The sequence below is a fragment of the Stenella coeruleoalba genome (assembly GCF_951394435.1).
Source record: "Stenella coeruleoalba genome assembly, chromosome: 5".
Classification (NCBI taxonomy): domain Eukaryota; kingdom Metazoa; phylum Chordata; class Mammalia; order Artiodactyla; family Delphinidae; genus Stenella; species Stenella coeruleoalba.
Window position 1 is genome coordinate 85433182 of NC_137150.1, and position 20548 is coordinate 85453729.

Sequence of the window (20548 nt, forward strand, 5' to 3'; positions counted from 1 at the left end):
AGTAAATACCGCAAATAAGTGAAAAATGCAATGAAAATAGAAACAGCTTTCCTTTCTTAATATAATTATATATTTTTTTCAACCCAAAGCAGCATTAATGGGTAAACACTAGAAACATTCCCTCTCAATTCTGAAATAAGAGAAAGATGTCCACAATTATCACTATTACTTAACATTGTTCTGGCTGTGGCCAATACACTTAACAAAATAAGGAAAATAGAATTTGCATCAGTTTGCTAGGGCTTCCATAACAATATACCATGGACTGGGTGGCTTCAACAACAAATTTATTTTCTCACAGTTCTGGAGGTTACACATCTAAGATCAACGTACAGTAGGGTCAGGTCCTCATAAGGTCTCTCTTCCTGACTTGCAGATGGCTGATTTCTCATTGTCCTCACATGGTGAAGAGAGAAAGAGAGAGAGATCTCTGGTGTCTCTTCTGATAAGACACTAATCCTATCGGATCTGGGCTCTCCCAACCCTTATGACTTCATTTAACCTGAATTATTTCCTTAGAGGCCCCCTGTCCAAATACAGCCACACTGGGGGTTAGGGGCTTCAACATACAAATTTTTGGAGGACACATTCAGTCCACAAGAGAGGCATACACAATGGAAAGAAGGAGATAAAATTATCATTGTTGAGTCACAATATGGTTATATACCCCCAAAACTTAAGTGACTGTTACAAATAATGTGAGAATTCACTGACATGGTGAGATACAAACTGGGTACAAAAATCAAAGCTATATAATAGCAACCACTCAGAAGAGATACAAGGAAAGATCCCATTGAAAACAGCAGCGATAAAAATAAAAACATCAAGGGATGAACTTAAGAAGAAGTATGTGAGCTTTTTATGAAGAAAATATCCAATTGCTACTAAGGCTGGAAATGAACCCTTTATCAAATGAAAGGCATCTGTGAAGAGACTCAACATCATAAAGATATCTATTCTCCCTAAGTCAACCTATACATTTAATGCAATTCCAATAAAAATTCCTACATGATGTTTCTTTGGGACAAAAGTTGATCCTAAAGTTCATATAGAAAGAAAAGTAAGAATAGAAGAATGGTGAAAAACAGAGCAATGAGGAGGGCTGGGTGGTGAGAAGGCAGAAAGACAGGCCCTCTCATATCACTGGGGTTACAGATTCTAAGAAGGGCAGTTTTGCAATACTTATTAAACTTACAAATGCACATATCCTTTAACCCAGCAATTCTGCTTCTAGGAATTTATCCTTCAGACATATGCTCCTATGTGAAAAATGACATATGAACAAGGTTATTCATAGCAGAATTGTTTCTGGATTGATAGGGAATGATTGCCAAGATACTCAGCTAAGTAATAAAAAAAAAAAAGAAGAAGAAGCAGGGTGCTTTTGTATAAAGTATGCTATGATTTGTGTAAAAACAAAGAAAAATAAAGAATGTATAAATACACATATATACATACATACAGATGCATATACACGTTTAACTGCTTGTATATGCCTATAATGTCTCTGGAAATATTTATCAGAAAATAGTAGCATTAGGTGCTTCCAAAGAGAACTGTGTGGCTGGGAGAAGGGGTAAGAGAAACATTTTTACCCTTTTGGATCATTGGAATTTTGAATCACATGAATGTGTTTATTTAAAAACATAAGTTAAATAATTGAAAAAGTAATTTATTTCTGATTTTTAGAAATATCATGGAATTGAATGAGCCTTACCAAGAAATATAGCAATAATAGTTTTTATTTTTCTAAATCATGTATTCCAAATTTCCTCTCAGTCATCAGAGAGAGATTGTAAAAAATAAATAAATAAAGGGCATGAAGAACCACAAGAGAACAGAGAGATTGTAGAGGATGAAACTAGGAGTTAGGAGCTTACGAACCTCTCCAGAAGGAGACAGAATCAGAGAAAGCTGGCGAAACAGGAAGAAGTACAGACAGTCGGTAAGTTTTCAGGTAAGGATAGTCAGGTGAAACATTCTTGCAACACTTTGCTGTCCATGGAGACATGGGCTTCACAGCACACTGTCTTGTTCCACTGGCCTTTGAAATTATTGTGTGTAAATAAAGAGTTTATTTTTCCATTGAAAACTACGGGTTTTCTCCTGTGTGAAAGGAATTAAGAAAGGTCAGAGAAATTCACTTAGGAACCTAATGTCCCTTTGATATTCCAAAGCAGTCTGATTGCTTCATCTTTGCTCTTTGAGAGTTTAGGTTAGCTTACTTAATAGTATCAGGAGGTTATATTTGAAAGCAGTGTTTTATTTCACCTTTTTGAGCTTCCCTAAACCACGAACAAATCTAATTTATGATATTAATCATGATTTTGCCATTATTTCTAATTTTTCAACTAAAAGCATCAAACTCTTAGAGGAGGAGCCATTCAGAAATCAGAGTGCAGCAGCAGCTCAGTGAGGAAAAGGTTATATATCTGGATACACTATTTTGGCTTGAACAATTCCAACTCATAGAATGCTAGTGTAAGGCAGAAGGAAGTGAAGTTGGGGCCCAATCAAGTTCTGAAGATTCCCATCTCTGGTTTATAAAGTAATACGAGTTTAATCTTTCCGGAGACACAATTACCTCTATTGCCACCTGCTGGTAAACTTATGTCTCACTTAATTCAGTTAGTGGCTTCCCCACCCCTAATGAAGCACTTTTTGGAATACAGAGATAGATTTGCAACAAAAGAACTTTTGCTGCTTCAGAGTGGAGAGGATGGGTCACAAGTCAAGTGCCTGGGTACACAGGACAGCAAATATCAAAGACTCCACTGATATGAGGAGTTAGTTTCCTCTGGCACTATCTCCTGCCCTCCCAATTCTTTAAGTTTGTCAACTCTCTTGAGTTCATCTAAATACAGTAGCCCCCCTCACCCCCAAAGAGACCAGTTTTTAAAGATGCTCAGTGATTTTAAGCCGTAATTTTAAAAGTTTTTTAATACAACACATATGCAGGCACTTGCCTCACTTTGGTCCTGGGTTGAAGTCAACATTGACAAACAGAGACTCCTTCATTTATTCTACATGCAGACCTTCTCTTGCTCTTCCCACTCAAATACTTCACCCTTCTGCTCCTTCAAAACCTACATTTCAGGGACTTCCCTGGTGGTCCAGTGGTTAAGACTTTGCCTTCCAGTGCAGGGGATGAAGGTTCAATCCCTGGTCAGGGAGCTAAAATCCCACATGCCTCATAGCCAAAAAACCAAAACATAAAGCAGAAGCAATATTGTAACAAATTCAATAAAGACTTTAAAAGTGGTCCACATCAAAAAAAAAATCTTAAACCCCCCCCCAAAAACCCTACATTTCATACTCAATACCTATATGCTTAGGCACAGGGAACTCATACACAGCATGGTTAACACAAGCGTCAATGAACAGCTTGCACATTTTCTGATGTTTGTGGTAGCATAAAATCCTTACTTTGTCTGGAATCTTAATAAGTAGAAGAAAACATATGACCATTTTCCTCCTATGGTACCACCTCATGACACTAACTGATCATAATGTTTCTTCCTCCCAAAGTACTGTAAAATTCTGAAGTAGCTTTTGTTTACCCACTCACCTAGTGAAGGACATTGGGGTTGTTTCAAGTTTTTGGTGATTATGACTACAGTGGCTATAAACATGCATGTACACATTTTCATGTGAAAATAAATTTTCATTTCACTAGGGTGAATATCCAGGAGCAGAATTGCTAGGTCATATGGTTTGTGCATGTTTAACTTTTAAAAAAACTGGCAAACCTTTTTGCTTTCTCACCTGCAATGCCTAGAGTTCGAGTTGCTCTGCATCCTTGTCAGCACATGACATTGTCAGTGCTTTTTTTTTAGCCATTATAATAATAAGTGGTAACTCATCTGGTTTTAATCAGCATTTCCTTAATGATTAGTGCTGTTTGACAACTTTTTATGTGCTCACTTGTCATCCAAATAGTCTCTTTGGTGAAGTGCCTGTTCAATTATCTTACCCAATTTTTTTTCCATTGGGTTATTTGTTTTCTGTTGTGTTTTAAGAGTTCTGATATATTCTGGATATGTCTTTTGATGAAGTAGTTCTTGAATCATCAAAAAAAAAAACATTTAGGGTCTTTTAGTGTAAGCCTATTTTATTCTATTCACTTCTTGCTGATTTACATATGCCGTGCACAGTCAAGTCTATAAACTAAACTTTTCCATTAACCAAAACTGTGGGTATCTTGAATGATGAGGTACTCTCTCAGGAGGCCCAGAGGGAAATCTGGTGAGCTGCCCAAATGGGACTCAAGAAAGGGCCATTTACCTTGGTGAATTCAGCAAGGTCCAGGGTTTAGTCTTAAGTTTTGGGTTTTTTTTTATTTAAAAAAATTAATTAATTAATTAATTAATTAATTTTTGGCTGCATTGGGTCTTCGTTGCTGCACATGGGCTTTCTCTAGTTGCGGCGAGCGGGGGCTACTCTTCGTTGCGGTGTGCAGGGTTCTCACTGTGGTGGTTTCTCTTGTTGTGGAGCATAGGCTCTATAGTGCAGGCTCAGTAGTTGTGGTGCACAGACTTAGCTGCTCCGAGGCATGTGGGGTCTTCCCAGACCAGGGCTTGAACCCATGTCCTCTGCATTGGCTGGTGGATTCTTAACCACCGCGCCAGCAGGGAAGTCCCTAGTCTTAAGCTCTGAAGATTCAGAAACGTGATTTGGCCAGTGGCCTAAGAGCAGATTCCACTTCAGGACACATTCATGCTAGCAGAGCTCTAAAGAGACTAACGTGCAAGGCCAGGGTGGCAGCTAACTCACCAAGGTAGCCTTCTTCTCCTATGGACTTACATGATGGTTGTAGGTTTCTTTGGTGAGCTTGGAGTTGGAGTAAGGAAAACTTAGCCATATCAATGGCTGTGATGACCTTTCCACTGGGCCATGGCAAAAAAAAATAATCATAGTTTAATTTTCTTAACTGGTTCAATTTAAAGAGCTATCTTTTATTCTGAGGCTATGTTTTCCACAACTTTGACACAGTCCATATGCATTTACTTCCTTCACATAGAGTGTTGGCTTGTTGGCCTAGCAGACACTCAGAAAGTGAAGAGCTGTTCTCTGCTCTAACATCACCCTTATCTCTTGAATTTCTGAGACCTTGGGAGGTACTTCCCAATCTGACCCCTAGCTTCCAATTTCATTTCAATACACTTTCCCATGTGATTACTCTGCAGATAAACCAGTCTGCTTGCAACTCTCAGCGTGCTATACCTTTTTCTTTGCCTCTGGAGATTTGCCGTTCAATTCCTAGACCACCTCTTCCCTCTCCACCTCTCTTCGTCTGAGCCAGCAGTGAACAGTTACTTCTCTGGATTCCTACAGCACCTATCTTCATTATCGCTCCTAAGGCATTTATCCTGCATTATCGCTCACGGTGGGTGATTGTACGCTTTAGTGGATGATCAGATAGTACCCCCATCAGATGGTAAGCTTCTGAAGGGAGAGGAATAAAGGCCCATCTTTTAGAAATAATAGCATGTCTCACAGCAAACACACAGTGCTTCTCACAGTAGGTGCTCAATGAAGGTTTGTCAAATGAATGAAGAAAGAAATAAATATATGAGACATGGTATATTTAAATTCTTGCAACATAACTCCTCTTTTCACCCACAGTTACCTAAGTATTTTGATACTTGAGTGCCCCCTTACACACACCTCCTATATAAATATACATATCGAGGGCTCCCTCGGGCTATCTCCTCAGATGTGTGCGTCTGTGAGTGTGGCCTGCGCATCTGCATGCCCAGGGAGATGGAAAAACAAGCAGGCACTTCCCAACTGGGGCAGTCATTTGCAGCTCCTCCCATTATTACTGGCTGAATCTCCTTATTTAAAACAAACAGAGCTGGAAGCAGCAATTCAAGTGGTGGCTATTAGCAAGTTCAGTTAACAAAACACAGACCTAGTCTTTAAACATATAAAATAGCAAACGCTGAAAGTCCACTCCTGACCTGTAGCATCTTTGCAGCCAGAGCCTCCCCTACCATCTCCCTTTAGGACCCTTAGGGGTCATGTGTTCTTACCACATGGAGGCTATTTTCAGATTTTAATGCTGAGAGCACTTTCCTTAATCTCAAAAAGACTTTTCTCTCCTTTCTTTTCTTCCTGTCCCACAGGGCAACCACTCCCCGCAAAGGTAGTCCAGCTACCATTTTCCACCCAGTCTATGTCTAGTTAAGGAAGTTTCTGAGGGTTACAGAGAAGGCAGTCCTGAAGTTCAGATCACAGGGATGAGAGGGCTACGGTAGAGCCAGCAAAGATGACCAAAGGAGGAAATTGGAACATGACCCAGCCCACATTAGGGAGAAGTGGTTCATTTCCTGTTTCTGATGTCCACTGAGTGGTCCTGTAACCTGAGCTGCTCAAGTGTGGGCCTATCCAGGCATAAGCCAAGGGAAGGAAGTATAGTTAAACTCCTTTCGTCTGTGATGCTTGTGAATCATCACTGTGGTCATCATCATGGACACCAAGCCTCACTGTGCTGCAGACAGAAAAGGGATGGAAAACAGAAGAGAATTTATGGCGACCACAGGCCACAGCCTGGCAATGCTTTTGTTTGGGTTTTTTAAATAAGATCTACCAGCTTATTTGTTGTCCTTTACCTCTTTCTCTTAAAAAGTGGAGTGCATTAAAATACTGGTTACATAAATATTCTGATGTTTTGATTATTTAACACCCACTTGATAGGTTTAGATAAAAGGAGGTACTTTAGTTAAAACTATTTTGCATGGCGCCAGACATACAGAAATAGTCAACAAATGGCAACTATAATTATCAGTCCCCGAATTCTTATAACCAAAGATTTTATTATATTAACTTGAAATGACTACTGAATTCATTCTTGGCCTCTTAAAAAATAACATTACAAACTGTTGCAGTATGATCTCAACTATAAAATGAAAATGAAATATAGAGAAAAGATCTGAAGGAACTATACTAAAAGACTTAACAGTGATTGACTCTGGGTGATAGAGTCATGGATAATTTTTCCTGCTTCGTTGCACTTTGCACTACTTTCCAGACTTTCTATGATGATCATTTATTACTGTGATTATGTGGGAAAATACCGACTAAAATTTTTTTTTTAAATGAGATTACATTGTTTAGTTAGTAAAGGTTGTTTTCAACCTAATTCATCTTTCAGAGGCTTTGCTATTTTTCACCTGTGTGACCTTGGGTAAGTTACTTAACCTTTTAAATCTTAGTCTCCTCTCCTGTAAAATGAGGAAAATAAGTATGGACTTCCTTCACAGGTCTGTGTGACAATTAAATGAGAAAACAGGGAAATCACCTAGCACAGAGCCTGATGGATGCAGGTACTCAATAGTAGGTAATCTAAAACTCTGAAGTACCATCTCCGCTTTCTTAGAGTATAAGCATCTTTAGAAGCCAATCTGGATGAGTACTGAAAATAGAGTGACTCCACTTACTTATTGCCACTGTCGGAGTCTGCCCACTGCACAATTTCTTGCTTTTTTTTCAACTGTGCCTGAGGATTGCCTGACCCAAATTTCAGAAGATTAATGCAGTCCTAAGGGCAATTATTTGAGTGTAAATAATGGAATGATGTGGTTAAACAAAGGCACATGTGCTTTGGATTTGGAAAGACCAGAGTTTAAATTTTCCTAATTACTAACCGTGTGATCTCAGGCAAGGGACTTATGTTTTTGGAGACTTGATTTCGTCATATTTGGTAATCCTAGCCAACATCCATCGAGCCCTTATTACACGCCAAGTCCTGGGCTCAGCGCTTTACATACATTATCTCATCTAATTAACACAGCATCTTGGTGACATGCAATTATTATTCCCATTTTACAGATGAACAAGTGGTAAAGTAAGTTGCCTGAGGACATGCAGATGGTTGTTGGTAGAGTCTGGATTTTAATCCAGGCAGTCTGACACCAGAGCCCATGCTCTTACCCACTCTGCTGTAAAGGCTCCCATTCATAAAATGGGGATCCAAATCTGAGCTGATGGGTTTATCACAATGATTAAATGGAATAATATTTGTAAGGTGTCTATGTATAGTAGGCTCTCAATAAAGATCTAAGATTAGAGTAGACATGTTAACCTTAGGAGATATTTAGTAGGAGTGCTATATACATAGAACCCCCAAGCACTGTATGTTGGGAAATGGTGTATCCACTGTATCACACCACTGACTTCTCCACGCGTGTTATTTGTTGTTATTTGGGCACATCTCTCCCACACTCCTTTTCTTGACACTTAGTAGAGCATCTCAAGGAAAAGGCAAAAAATTTTAAATATCTTTCAGATTTGCTACATATCTTTTCGACATTGCACTGATATTTGCTTATTATTCCAATCCTAACACTAACAATAATGGTTCTTACTTATGGAGGACTTGTCAGTTACCAGGCACTGGGCTAAGGGATTTGCCTAATTTCTCTCAGTGTATCCCAACAATAAACTTAGGAGCTAAGCATTATTAGTCCCATTTTTCAGATGAGGAAAGAGAGACACAGAAGAGTTAAGAAATTTGCTCAAGTTCACATGGGCAGTACGTGGTGAAAGCAGGATGCAAACCCAGCTCTGTCTGATTTTGAAAACTCCGCATTTGATCATCTCATTACTCTAGTCCCCCCCACCTCCCTTATCTCCACTCTGTGTGTGTGTGTGTGTGTGTGTGTGTAACTATATGGCTGGAGAGTGGCATGAAAGGTCACCCTGGGATCAGACTACTCCAAGAACCTAGTGGGAATTGTGCTTTTCCTACTTTCCTTTGAGGCTGAGGAGGCAGAATTCACTATGATGAGGTCGAAATTGCCCGGTGGCCTAGCATCTTAGGGTTTGGGTCAGCACCTATCAAATCTACTACACACCACTGTGGTAGTCACTAGTACTATTTGCCAAATATTTCATTTACCTCAATTCTGTCACAGAGGAGGATTAAACTTCTTGGATTCTTATGGTTGAACTGGGTATTGTGACTAGTTATATCGCCTTTGAATTCTGTGCAGAAGTGACATGTAACTCTTCCTGGCTGGGGCCTGGAGCCCGTTTCTGAGACTTTCCAGAGCGTTCTTTTATCTTTGGCACAATCACCAGTAACGCTCAAGATGGCAGCTGCTCCATCAGCTTGGGTTTCTAAGTGGCTACAAAAGCAAAGATCCCTGCTGACTCGTGATGCATATGTGACTTGAGTGAAAACTAAATCTTTGTTGTTTTAAGCCACTAAGATTTTGGAGTTGTTTGTTGCTAGAGCATAACCTAGTCTATCCTGACTGATACAACCACACAGCAAAGTGTGGATGATACAAAACAGTGCCTGGATGTCATTGTGGTTGTTGCCAACAGACTCTGCCCATGACTATCACCAGTGTGAGGAAAGAGAGGAAGACGGAGGGAGAGAGATAGAAAGAAAGTGGGCAGAGGGTGGAGAGAAAGAAAGGTGGGGGAGAGAGTGAGAGAGCAAGAGAGAGCACAGAACTTTTAGGAAGCTGTGCCTTTTACTTTGAAGAAACATCATCAAGGAACCATGAGGGCTGAGACTGACTTGCTCAGTATTTCCAGTGCTCACTAAGGTGACTGACACTAAATATTTGTCAAATTCATAATATCTTGGATTACCATTTTATGAACAATAGAATCTGTAGGGATGCCCATTCTTGGAACATTTCACTTGGTTTTGGAACTTACTTTAGCTAAAATTAATACAACTCTCCTTGTCAGCTGTTTAAATGAGGCTAGTTTACTTCCTAGCTTTTTCTCATTCACTAGTCCATAGTTTCTAGCCCTGGGGGTCTCACGATACCAGGGTAGGTACATTTTAAAAAGTTTACCATATCCCTGTGCTTTAAAAAGGAGTGTCGAAGCTCACTCACATTCAAATAAGAGTTTTCACTCTTTAACCTCTTTAAAGTAAGTAAATATATTGGCCCAAACTTGAGCTTACTCCGAAGATCCCTGTTCCTTTCATGGAGGGGTGCCCCTCTATGTGTGGGGACAGGTGGGGATGACTCATCCTGTGAAGCAGCGCCTCAGCCCTCAGGCGGGGAGAACAGTCAGACTCAGGCAGGGAGGAAAGAGCTGGAGGATAGGGAGAAGGAGGAAGAAGGGGAGCACAGCTTCCAGTGCAGAAAACCAGCCTTGTGCTTGCAGGAAGGATTTCAAGGGTGGATGCCTCTCCAGGCAATTCCAAATGTTCCTTGTCCTTCTTGCCTGTTATTATCCCATAACTTATTCCAGGAACCACTTGCCAGAAAGCCAGCGTTCCTGCCTTCACTAGACTGTGAGTTCCTGGAGTGCACGCACCATGTCTTGTTCATCTTTTATGCATCCTACGCCCACACTCCGTGCCGTGAAGCTTGGAGGCTACTAGTAGATGTTTGCTAAGTGAGTGAGACTTCAGGAGCTGGGACCATCCTGAAAGCTACAACCAATAAACTGATCCAGAGAGAGGACAATTAAACTTCAGCCCCCTGTCCTGCTTGAGGGCCCAGGTCACACATACTCACTTGCAGCTGCTTTTTCATCTCTTATTTGATTCCTCTGCTGTACAAAAAGTTGCAGTTAAGGGACTCAGCCATCTCTCATCCCAATTCTTTCTGTGCTGTGTGGGAAGAATGCCTAGAGCCAGCTTCACTGAAGAGGTCAAGGCAAATGCCTAAGTCAGAGGAGGGATGGTAGAAGGACTACACGAACTCAGTGTCCATCTCTGGACACTGTGACTCAGGAGCTGTGACTCAGGAGCTGTCACTTGGGGAGAATTTCCTCCTACCAACAGATCACAGGACTAGAAGACATTGTAGGGCCTAGAGACCACAATAAGATGTGTTCTAAGACTTTGGAAATATAGTTCCCTGTAAGAGTGAAACTACTAAGATCCATACACAATGGATGTGATTAGCCACCTGTGGAAGTAAATCACGATATCATCCCTAAATATGTGAGTCAAAAGCTTGGGAATACCTAAGATACCAATCAAGGTGAACTAGGAGAAAAGTCAGGGAAGCAGGTAGTAGGACAGTACTCAGAACCCAACCAATTGAGTGCATGCTGTTTGAAGAACCCCTCTGAACAGAACACATCTCTCTGGGAAGTAGAGTGGGGAGAGGAAAATGATCAGCTTTAAGAGTCAAGAAAAAGCAAGTTTGCAGAGGCACTATCCTGGACAGAGGTTTTCCTGGCCCCTGACCTTGTGAGAGTGCCTAAAGCTTCTTCAAGGAGAGACGCTTCTGAAACTCAACTTACATCCTTCATTCTGAAGGAATGTTCTGATCAGGCCAAAGGGAATAACTAGTACTCTTATCAGTTGTATTTATCAGGGTTAATTAACAAATTGGCAACATGCGTGCGCACGCGTGTGCGCATGCGTGTGTGTGTGTGTGTGTGTGTGTGTGTGTAATATCTGGATGCACACAGCCTTGGAGTTTCAGCTTTTGGGGGTGGGGCATGCTATTCTAATGATGTCAGGAGAGTCAGGATTCAGAACTTGAAAGGATGGTGATGAGTCTCTGAGGTCAAGGCCATCTGTGGACCTTCTCTGCATCCCTATGTGTCACAGGCTGAGCTGCCCATTTTCAGGTGCAGCAGAAGACACTTTTCAAAGACAATGGCCATCCCTTTCCTTCCTGGCATGACTGTACTTTTATCCAATGTTCTCAATTTTTTTTTTTTTTTTTTTTTTTTCGGTATGCAGGCCACTCACTGTTGTGGCCTCTCCCGTTGTGGAGCACAGGCTCCGGACGCTCAGGCTCAGCGGCCATGGCTCACGGGCCCAGCCGCTCCGCAGCATGTGGGATCTTCCTGGACCGGGGCACGAACCCATGTCCCCTGCATCGGCAGGTGGACTCTCAACCACTGTGCCACCAGGGAAGCCCCCTCAAATTTTTTTGACTATGGCAAAAAGCCCCATGGCTCACCTACCCCATCATCTACCACATGAAGCTCCATCCCTCCCCACAAAAGACATACTTTAACCCTTTCAAGGCTCACAAGTCCCTTCCTGCCTGCTGTGAGCCTTACACCAACCACCCTTTGAGGGTCACTGTCTCAGACGCAAGCCGCCTTCTATTGGAGTTTTATGGCAGAAGGGTATGTCCCTTTCCTGGTAGTCTGTTCGACTCTGCCAACATATACACTGTGCCCACCATGTGCCACTAGTGCAAAACACCTCTAATCCCTTCTAATAATAGATGCAACCAAAGCAGGAAGTAACTTTGTATATGGGGGCAGGGAGGTCAACTATAGGGCTCGCAGGTCTGCAGAGGCTAAGTCTTCACCTAGAAAGAGAGTTGAGTGGGAAGGTGAGACTTGTGATGATGAAGAGGCCTGGAGGTTTCTGGAAAATTTACACTCACACCACTGAGAGTGGGAGGAGAGCTCTTAGGAAGCAACAGGGCCACCAGAAGTTCTTTCTCCACAAAGAGCTTCAAAGTAGTTTTACAACTGCAACAGCTTCCTTTGTTTTGCTCACAAGCCTGGCTAAGAGTCTTGACTGCCTCTGTGATAGTGGAGAAGAGAGGTCTGAAGGGGCCAGACTCAACCTATGAGCAGACCCTCCATGAAGAGTTGGAGAGGAGTGCTGCTTGGAGGCTCTTTGGCCCCCAAAGTTCCCTGTTCTGGGGATATACCTGAAATTGTCCAATTATCAAGAAGTCAAACCTGGCCTGGAAACTATTGATGAAGTGGGGAAATGGGTTTGCTCCGAGAGATGCTACTCAGGGAAACATCAAAGTGTAGGGCAAAGATCAAGAACATCTTGATGGAATGATAAGGGCCACCTAATTCACAGGTAAAAACAAACCACTAGTAGGGAGAGGAGCACAGAAAAGGAAAATAGCTGAACCCACGAGAAACATCTCCATGGTTTTTCCTACAATCAGTTGTGGCCACAGGTATCATATTTTTAAAAAAGAAACCACGTCTGTCACCTACTGGTTATAACTCAACAATAATTTTTAACCTCACATCCCTCACCTATTCCTTGTGGAAAAATAACTGAACACAATAAGCTAAATTCCTTGCTTGCAGAATTCTTTTCATTTTTATACTAGGCTTTCAGGCAAAAATATTTGCCCCGAAGTTATTTAGCAAATATCTTAGTTGAAGACCCCACAAAAGACTGCTCCAGCTCCTTTTTAAAGACAATGCCTATAAGCTGAAATGCTACTTATACATACTAATGTATGCAAACTTAGGCTTGCCTTCAGAAAGATGCAATTTATATAGCATAGGGCAGCAGAAGGTCAAATGAAGAAAAACATATGAGTACAAAACAAAACAAAAACAAGTGATTATTTAATTTTGTGAGTCATCCTAATAATATAATCTCCCAGATACTTTCAGCAGCTGACAAAGACAGAGTGTGGCATTTAGATTAGCATGGAGAGGGGTAGCATCACGTCCTTATTTCCCCAACCAGGAAAGATACTTGTTGTTGTGTGGCATCCTAATTGCCCATCCTCTTTCTGGGACTTACCTGTGGAAGGGTGATAGCAATCTGTCCATTCTCACCACCATCCATTCAAAGTCAAGGATCATGTCTGGTGAGGAAGCTGGCCCAGGTGACTGCAGCAGCATACTGTAGACATAATAGGCAGCCATAAGAAACACGACTTCAGCTTTCCCACTTATAAAATGGGACTATGTATAATCCCAACCTACTTCACTAGAAAGGTGTCGGAATATTTTTTAAAATGCCTAGCTGGAGGTTCTATGGAAAGGCACAAAGTATTGTAACCGCCATAATGTGTTAAGAAACGTAAATTACTTCAGGACCCTAAAAGGTTTCATGCAGAAGTCCAGGCAACAGTTTCATTTTGAACCTCATCAAAGTGCTCCTTGGTTTTTAAGTGTAAAAAGGATCTTAATTTTATAAAATTAAATTACAAGTGCTCCTACAACCTGGTCTAAAAGGTAGAGTTAAAATGAGGTTCTTATATCAGCTATCACCTAACTCCTCAAGTGCCGTGTCTTTGCCTCTTTGTCTTCCCCTTTCCTTCTGGAAACCAGTAATCCCACAGTGTGTGTGTGTGTGTGTGTGTGTGTGCGCGCGCGCACACGCGCGTGCGTGCGCCGCATGCGCACGTGCACTGGGGGAGCTGGTGGGCTCAGGTCTCAGGGAGAACACAGAAGCTGTGCCTGGATTGCCAAATACGGCTGTGATTTCCTTTGTTCCTACTGCTGGAGCCTCCTTGGCAGATTAAGTCCGAGGCTTCTCCCAGGTTTTGTTGGTCCATGAATGGAACCTCTTCAGTGCTCACTGGAGTGCAATACCATTGATACTTCTTCTGCCTGCTTCCCTTCCTCTCCCAGCCCAGTTGAGCTGATGGATTAATCCTGCTGTTTACTTGGAAGGCTCACAGGCAGAAATGCAAGCTGAGGTCGAAGACAAAGACCAGGGCTGGAAGGGACCATGGAGACCTTCTTTCTAGAGTCTAAACTCCTCGCTTTGCTTAATTGGACTTGATTGAGGCCCAGGGCAGAGCAGTTAGGGGCCTGCCCCAAGTTCCACAGCAGCGGGTTAGGTAGAGTCTTAACTTCCAAGGCTTTCCAGCCTTCTCACCACAGGCACTTGTCAGAGGGAAGCCTGAAAGAGCTCTGCTGCTCTCGCTATAGAACAATACATTGGATCCACACACAGAACAATAGCACCCTATCTACACACATCCTTCACATTCTTACAGCAATTGAGGGATCTGGTGACTAAAATCATGAATCTTCGTTGGGAGAAATGAAGGGGGTCTAGAGTACTGTCTAATAAGAGTCAGAAAGCTGCCTTGTTTGCTAGTGATTTGTCTGTAATTTTTGTTTTCCTGCCATATCCCTCAGTCTCACATATATGCCCCACATCCTTGAGTCTGGAGATTATCTATCCCTGGAGTCCTTCTCAGAGACTGGCTTCTGACAATTTTCCTCTTTAGAAACAATACTTTACAGCATTATTACTTCCTGACACATTATATGTTTATTTGTTTGACTGTCTCCTGTTACTAAAATGTAAGCAATCCTTAGGGCAAGGACTTTGTTTTGTTCACAGATGTATCTCTCTCCAGCACCTGTAATGCTGTCTACATCATATTAAGCACTCAAAAAAAATTTTTGTGGAATGAATGAATAAAGGAATAAATGAAAACTACCTTCCTATGCACAACACTGAAGAGGAAAAACAAAATGTCCCCTTGGCTAGTAGGGGAGGGAACAGACTTGCACCTTCTTTTTTTTTTTTTTTATAGATTTACTTATTTAATTTATTTATTTTTGGCTGCATCGGGTCTTCGTTGCTGCGTGCAGGCTTTCTCTAGTTGCGGCGAGTGGGGGCTACTCTTTGTTGCGGTGCGCGGGCTTCTCATTGTGGTGGCTTCTCTTGTGGAGTATGGGCTCTAGGTGCACGGGCTTCAGTAGCTGTGGCTCATGGGCTGTGTAGTTGTGGCTCGCGGGCTCTAGAGCACAGGCTCAGTAGTTGTGGTGCACGGGCTTAGTTGCTCCATGGCATGTGGGTTCTTTCCGGACCAGGGCTCGAACCAGGGTCCCCTACATTGGCAGGCGGATTCTTAACCACTGCGCCACCAGGGAAGCCCGCACTTTTCTTCTTGGCTCTCAGTCCCTCCCCAAATCCCCTTCCCCACCCCATGCCCCCAGAACTCCAAACACTGTCCCCTGGCTTCCTTTCCTTCTCAAAATAACCTGGTTCTGTTCCTTCAACACCGAATATAAATAACTGATAGCCATTTAAAAGTAACACCTTCCAGGGGACATTTTAGGAAAACTCTAAACCTTAAGCCAAAAGGATGAGTCCCTAATGGTGGAATTATAGGTATTGGCCAACAGATGGGAGATGGGGTAAGAGGTAATGGCCTTCATACAGCCTGTTATAATCCAGCATGTTCACAGCCTTGGGATGCTACTGGCCACTAAAATAGCATTCCTGAGAACCTTTGCCATTGATCGTGGAATGGTGGCCAGAGAGCAGCCAAATCTCATCAGTAAACAGACAGTGTCTGAAAGGATTTGAGAAAAATGGGTCATTTGTATGGTGAGGTTCCCAGTGTAAATGAGCAAAACCTTTAAAAATACAATTTGGCAATACACAGTGAGAGTCAACAAATATTTAAACCATTTAATCCAGACATCTTACTCCTGTGAATTTTTTCTTAAAAAAAAAAAAAAAGACCAGGAATAAGAGAAAAACTTTATGTACAAAGAGTACATTGCCATGTTATTTCTAGTAGTTAAAATTTGGAAAGAACCTTAAATGATGAATAGTAATGAGAAAAAAACCCACAATGTAAACTACACAACGAGAGATCTGAGTTACAGTGCACCTGATCTATTTCCTAGATCTTGGGTAAATTACTTCACATCTGCAAGCTTCAGTTTCCTCATCTGTACAATTCCTTCTCTGTAATAACAGTGCCTAATTCATGGAGCTGTGAGGATTCAATGAGATCACTGCAGATAAAGTACTTAGCATAGGCACAGAGTTATCACTTTATTATTATCATTATTATTTCAATAGGTGGCATTATATCTTTGTGGAATGAATTAGTGAACCAAAATACCTAAATCTCCCAACATTCCAGGTAAATGAATATTGTAGGAATCATGTTGAAGCCTGAGGCTCCATTGTGAGTATACATCTTCTTACCGGTATGAGTTTGGGATTTGTTGATTCTACACAGGTAGGACTTCAGGGTATCTTTGCTCAGAGGTTGCCTCACATTTTCACCCCCAATTAACCAAAAATAACTTGGCTTTGAAGACCAGGGCAGATAATCCCTTTCAAATGTTTTGCCTGGGTACATTCTGTGGAGGGAGGAGAATTGTTGGTGGAATGGGGAAAGAAAGAGGTGAAAGGGGTCCAATTAAGGAGATAGTTTCCTTTCTGGCTTTTCAGCTGTTTCTGAGCTTGTCTTTAATCATGGACCCCCTCACAGAGCTTTTACCCCCTCCCCTTCTCCCCTTGTCTTGACCCCCAACTCAATCCTCAAATCTGATGTTATTACTGGCTTGTACAGATCTGGAATCCTTCAAAGAGCAGGGGATGCCTAACTGGGGAGACTCTGAGAGCCATCATTAATAACTGCTCTGGTCTTGGACCTTGAAAAATAATGATAATAAACGCATTGGCTCAATCTGCACTGCCTTATTCTTTTTCCCACCCCCTCTTGATCCTTTATTTACCTACCACAGATTGGACTGCAAATCTGGGATTTTTCTCTTTTTAACTGTTCATGGGATAGTAATTTGATCTTCTTGGCTCCTTGTCTATTTGTTTTATTGTTGGAGAAGTGTGTGTGTGTGTGTGTGTCTTTGGGTGTGTTGGTGATTATGTTTACAGTGCAGGTTCTAGGGCTGCCCCATGGTGCTTATGAATCTATGTCCATGGACAAGTTGGGGTACACAATTCTTGGGTATAGCTTGTGAATATTAAGCTTTAAGTATCTGGTCACATTTGTATATCTGAGTATTTAGATATATTTGTATCAACTTTTATGTCAGCTGAAAAGAACAGCCTGCCAAAAAAAGCATGTTCCCTACTTAAGGATTTCTAGAATGATATAACTCCCCAAATGAATGAAAGAGGAGGTGGTGCTATGCAAGGATTTCAATTACACACCATACACTTTCTAGATTATTTAAGAAAGCAGGCAGGGCTGCATTATGGTTTTCGTGGGCCTTTTGTGTACCTTTTCCTCCACATAAAAGTATTAAAAATTATCCTTTATAACTTCTTTGAATATAATAAATTATATTAGTTTTTCTCTTCTGATTTTATGACAAATTAAAACATTTTTGTGGGTCATTAAAAGGACTGTGGGTTCCCTGTGATTGCTGTGCCTAGTGGGCATCAGCTGGGAGCTGGGAGCCAGCGGAGAGGAAGGACTGTGGTGAAGGGGGCCAAGGTCCTTCCCACAAAAGCTCCACCACTGTAGCCTTCCGCTTCCAGTGTCTGAGAGCTTAGGGATTTCTCGTATAAAATCTATGACATTTCTTGCTACCAGCAGTAAGGAAGTGCATTGTAGTGGTTCGTGCTGTCAATCAGACTTAGAGGTGGATTCCAGCTCTGCCACTTGCTAGCTCTGTGACCTTGGGCAATCATTTAACACCTCTGAGCCTCAGTTTCCTCATCTATGGTATGTGGAAAATAATACATTCCTCATGGTGCTGTGAGAATTTAAGGAGGTGATGGGTGTAAAATGCCTTAGCCCAGTGTCTGGCACTTTGGGTAGGCATGCACTGTATAACAAATGTCATCGTTTACTTCTCATTTCTGTTTGGGGGCTTTTGGGCAATATGAATTTAGCCACCTGGCTCCAAGTGCAATGGAATCGCAGGGTAGACATGCATCCAGGTGAGTAAGAGGCAGGTGCTCCTAGTGGAAAAACTTGCTTGATGCTGAGAGACACACTGACTGGTTCTCTATATATCCAACAGGCGGGTCCCCAAGTGGTGTCTCAACTTTTCCTGCTGTACCTTACACCCATCCCTTAGCTCCAGTGCACTATGTTCTGGTTATATACAGCTCAAGGCACCTACTTTAGAGGCTCTGGCCTTCCCCGGAGCCTACCTAGCCCACTAGCAAGTTTCCATTCTTCAGACTCTTCTTTCCCTTGTTCCTTCACACTCTCAAATTAAGGTTTTCCATATGGCTCACTGCCTTCCCCAAATCTGTTTCTTGTTTCTTCCAACATTTCATTGCTCTAGTTCATCCCTCATCCCTCCCTCCACATATCCTAAAATTAAGTTATTTTTTTTTAACTTAACCTATGCTGCACATGCCATGTCTCATTTAATCTTCCAAACAATACGACAAGGTGGTAGTTCAGTCCAGTTCAGGAAACTGAACCTCAGAGCAATTAAGTGACTTCCCCAAAATCAGCCTGAAAGGATTTGAATCTCTGTCCTTCTGGTGCCAAAGGCTTAGTACGCTTTTTCCATTAATTAGCTCCATAATCGTTTATCTGTAATTTCCACATCTGAAAAGGAGCTCTAAAAATCACAACATTTTTTTCTCAAAACTCTTTTGGTCAAAAACCTGACATGAACCGATGAGGCTGGTTATAATGTTCACTTATCTCAGTTAGTGAGTTCAATAAAGTCTGGACCTCCCCGGGAACTGCTTTTTCTGCTACAACATGCTATTACTTAAAGTTAAAAAAAAGCAGTTAAGTCCCAGACCTGAGTACTCCCCTACCAGCCTGCGTGGTACAAGGCCCCACATGTCCTAGCAATGACCCTGCAGAGTAAGCGAAGACAAGCATGTTGGAACTCTGAACCCTAATCCTGCAGCTAAGCCAGAACAATATTCCATGTGGGCTGATACTGAATTTCCCATCCAGGTCCCAGCAGAGCTGATGCAAACTGGCTAAGCGGCTCTTCCCAATAAGCAGATCTTGGGCCATAGCAAAGTAAAATAAATATCCCAACTTGGCTATCAAAGGGAGAAGACTGAATCCTGCTGCTGACAAAGGGGCCCACTGGGACAAGAGCAAAACAGCCAGCTAAGAGTCCTTTGTTTAGGATAACAAGATGTTTGAATTACACAGGAGCATCTCACTGAGTACCCCTCAGTAACAATTCCTACCCTGCCCTTTACAATCCTGGGATAGACAGCGGTGTACTGGGTATTCAAAATGGAACCATATGGGTTCAGGAGAGAGAGGAGACAGAAGAGATACCAGCTCAGAGGACGAGAGCCTAGGACCTGAGACCTCTCACCCTGGAATTTCCGTCTGTGGCCACTGGTGCACTTCATCTCTTTCTCCCTGAGAACAGGTAGCTGAAACTCAGCACCAAAGACAGCCTCTCCAGGTCTCTGAGATTTGAATACCTGACAAGAATGTGACATGGGAAGGGGCTGATAGGTTTAAACGTGGAGATTGCTGGTGGAAAGCGACTGCCCCGTCTATGAGGCTCAAGAAGGGCTGGTCTTCCTGAGGGAGATGTCAGAAGCGAATCTTGGAGAGGCTAGTCTACACGGACATGCACTCACAGTCCTTTCAGGCAGTGGCTGGAAGCCAGAAGAGTCTGCAGGAGCTTATCCAGTATAGAGAAATAAGTGGGGAGTGAATATTTAGCCATGAAACCTCTCAGAGCGACCCCCAACTTCATATCAGGTCTCCATCCCTTATTCGCGAAATGGCTGAGGAGAGACCTTTGGCTTCTCCCAGTTTGGGTAATGTCATTTCTGCATTTGGACTCTGGCTTAGAAATAATGTGATCCATCCCTCACCAGAACAGGGGAAACAAAACTTTTCAGACTGGAACAAAGCCTAATTTAACATACCCTTGGACTTTGCAAAAGTACACTGTGTACCTTGTCTTTTATTTCTGGGCATTGTCTCAGTCGAGGGTGCGGAGACTGGGAGAGGAGGTTCGTATGAAAGGGGATAGCATTGAGTGTGGGTGCTTGGTTATTCCTTAGGTGCTTTTGTCACTTAGATGAAAAGGTACAAAGAACAGCCTGTCATTTCCAACATCTTGAAGCCCACAGAGACACCTGGATGCTGTTAGAGGCAGAGGCAATTGCTGGTGATGGACAAAAGGGTGCTCAGAGTTGGAGAAT

General features: G+C 42.2%; 1 protein-coding gene across 5 annotated transcripts in view; it reads right to left on the reverse strand.

The window, feature by feature from the left end:
- GTPBP8 (GTP binding protein 8) overlaps nucleotides 1-20548 on the reverse strand; it is a 222995-nt gene that overhangs the window by 98341 nt on the left and 104106 nt on the right. For 4 of the 5 annotated variants that reach the window (XR_013828472.1, XR_013828473.1, XR_013828474.1 and 1 more), the window contains one exon: nucleotides 13460-13561. The gene's annotated coding sequence lies outside the window, so the exon portion shown is untranslated. Of the gene's footprint in view, nucleotides 1-5702; nucleotides 6494-13459; nucleotides 13562-20548 lie in introns of those variants that run through there. The other variant, XR_013828476.1, reaches the window with a different exon arrangement.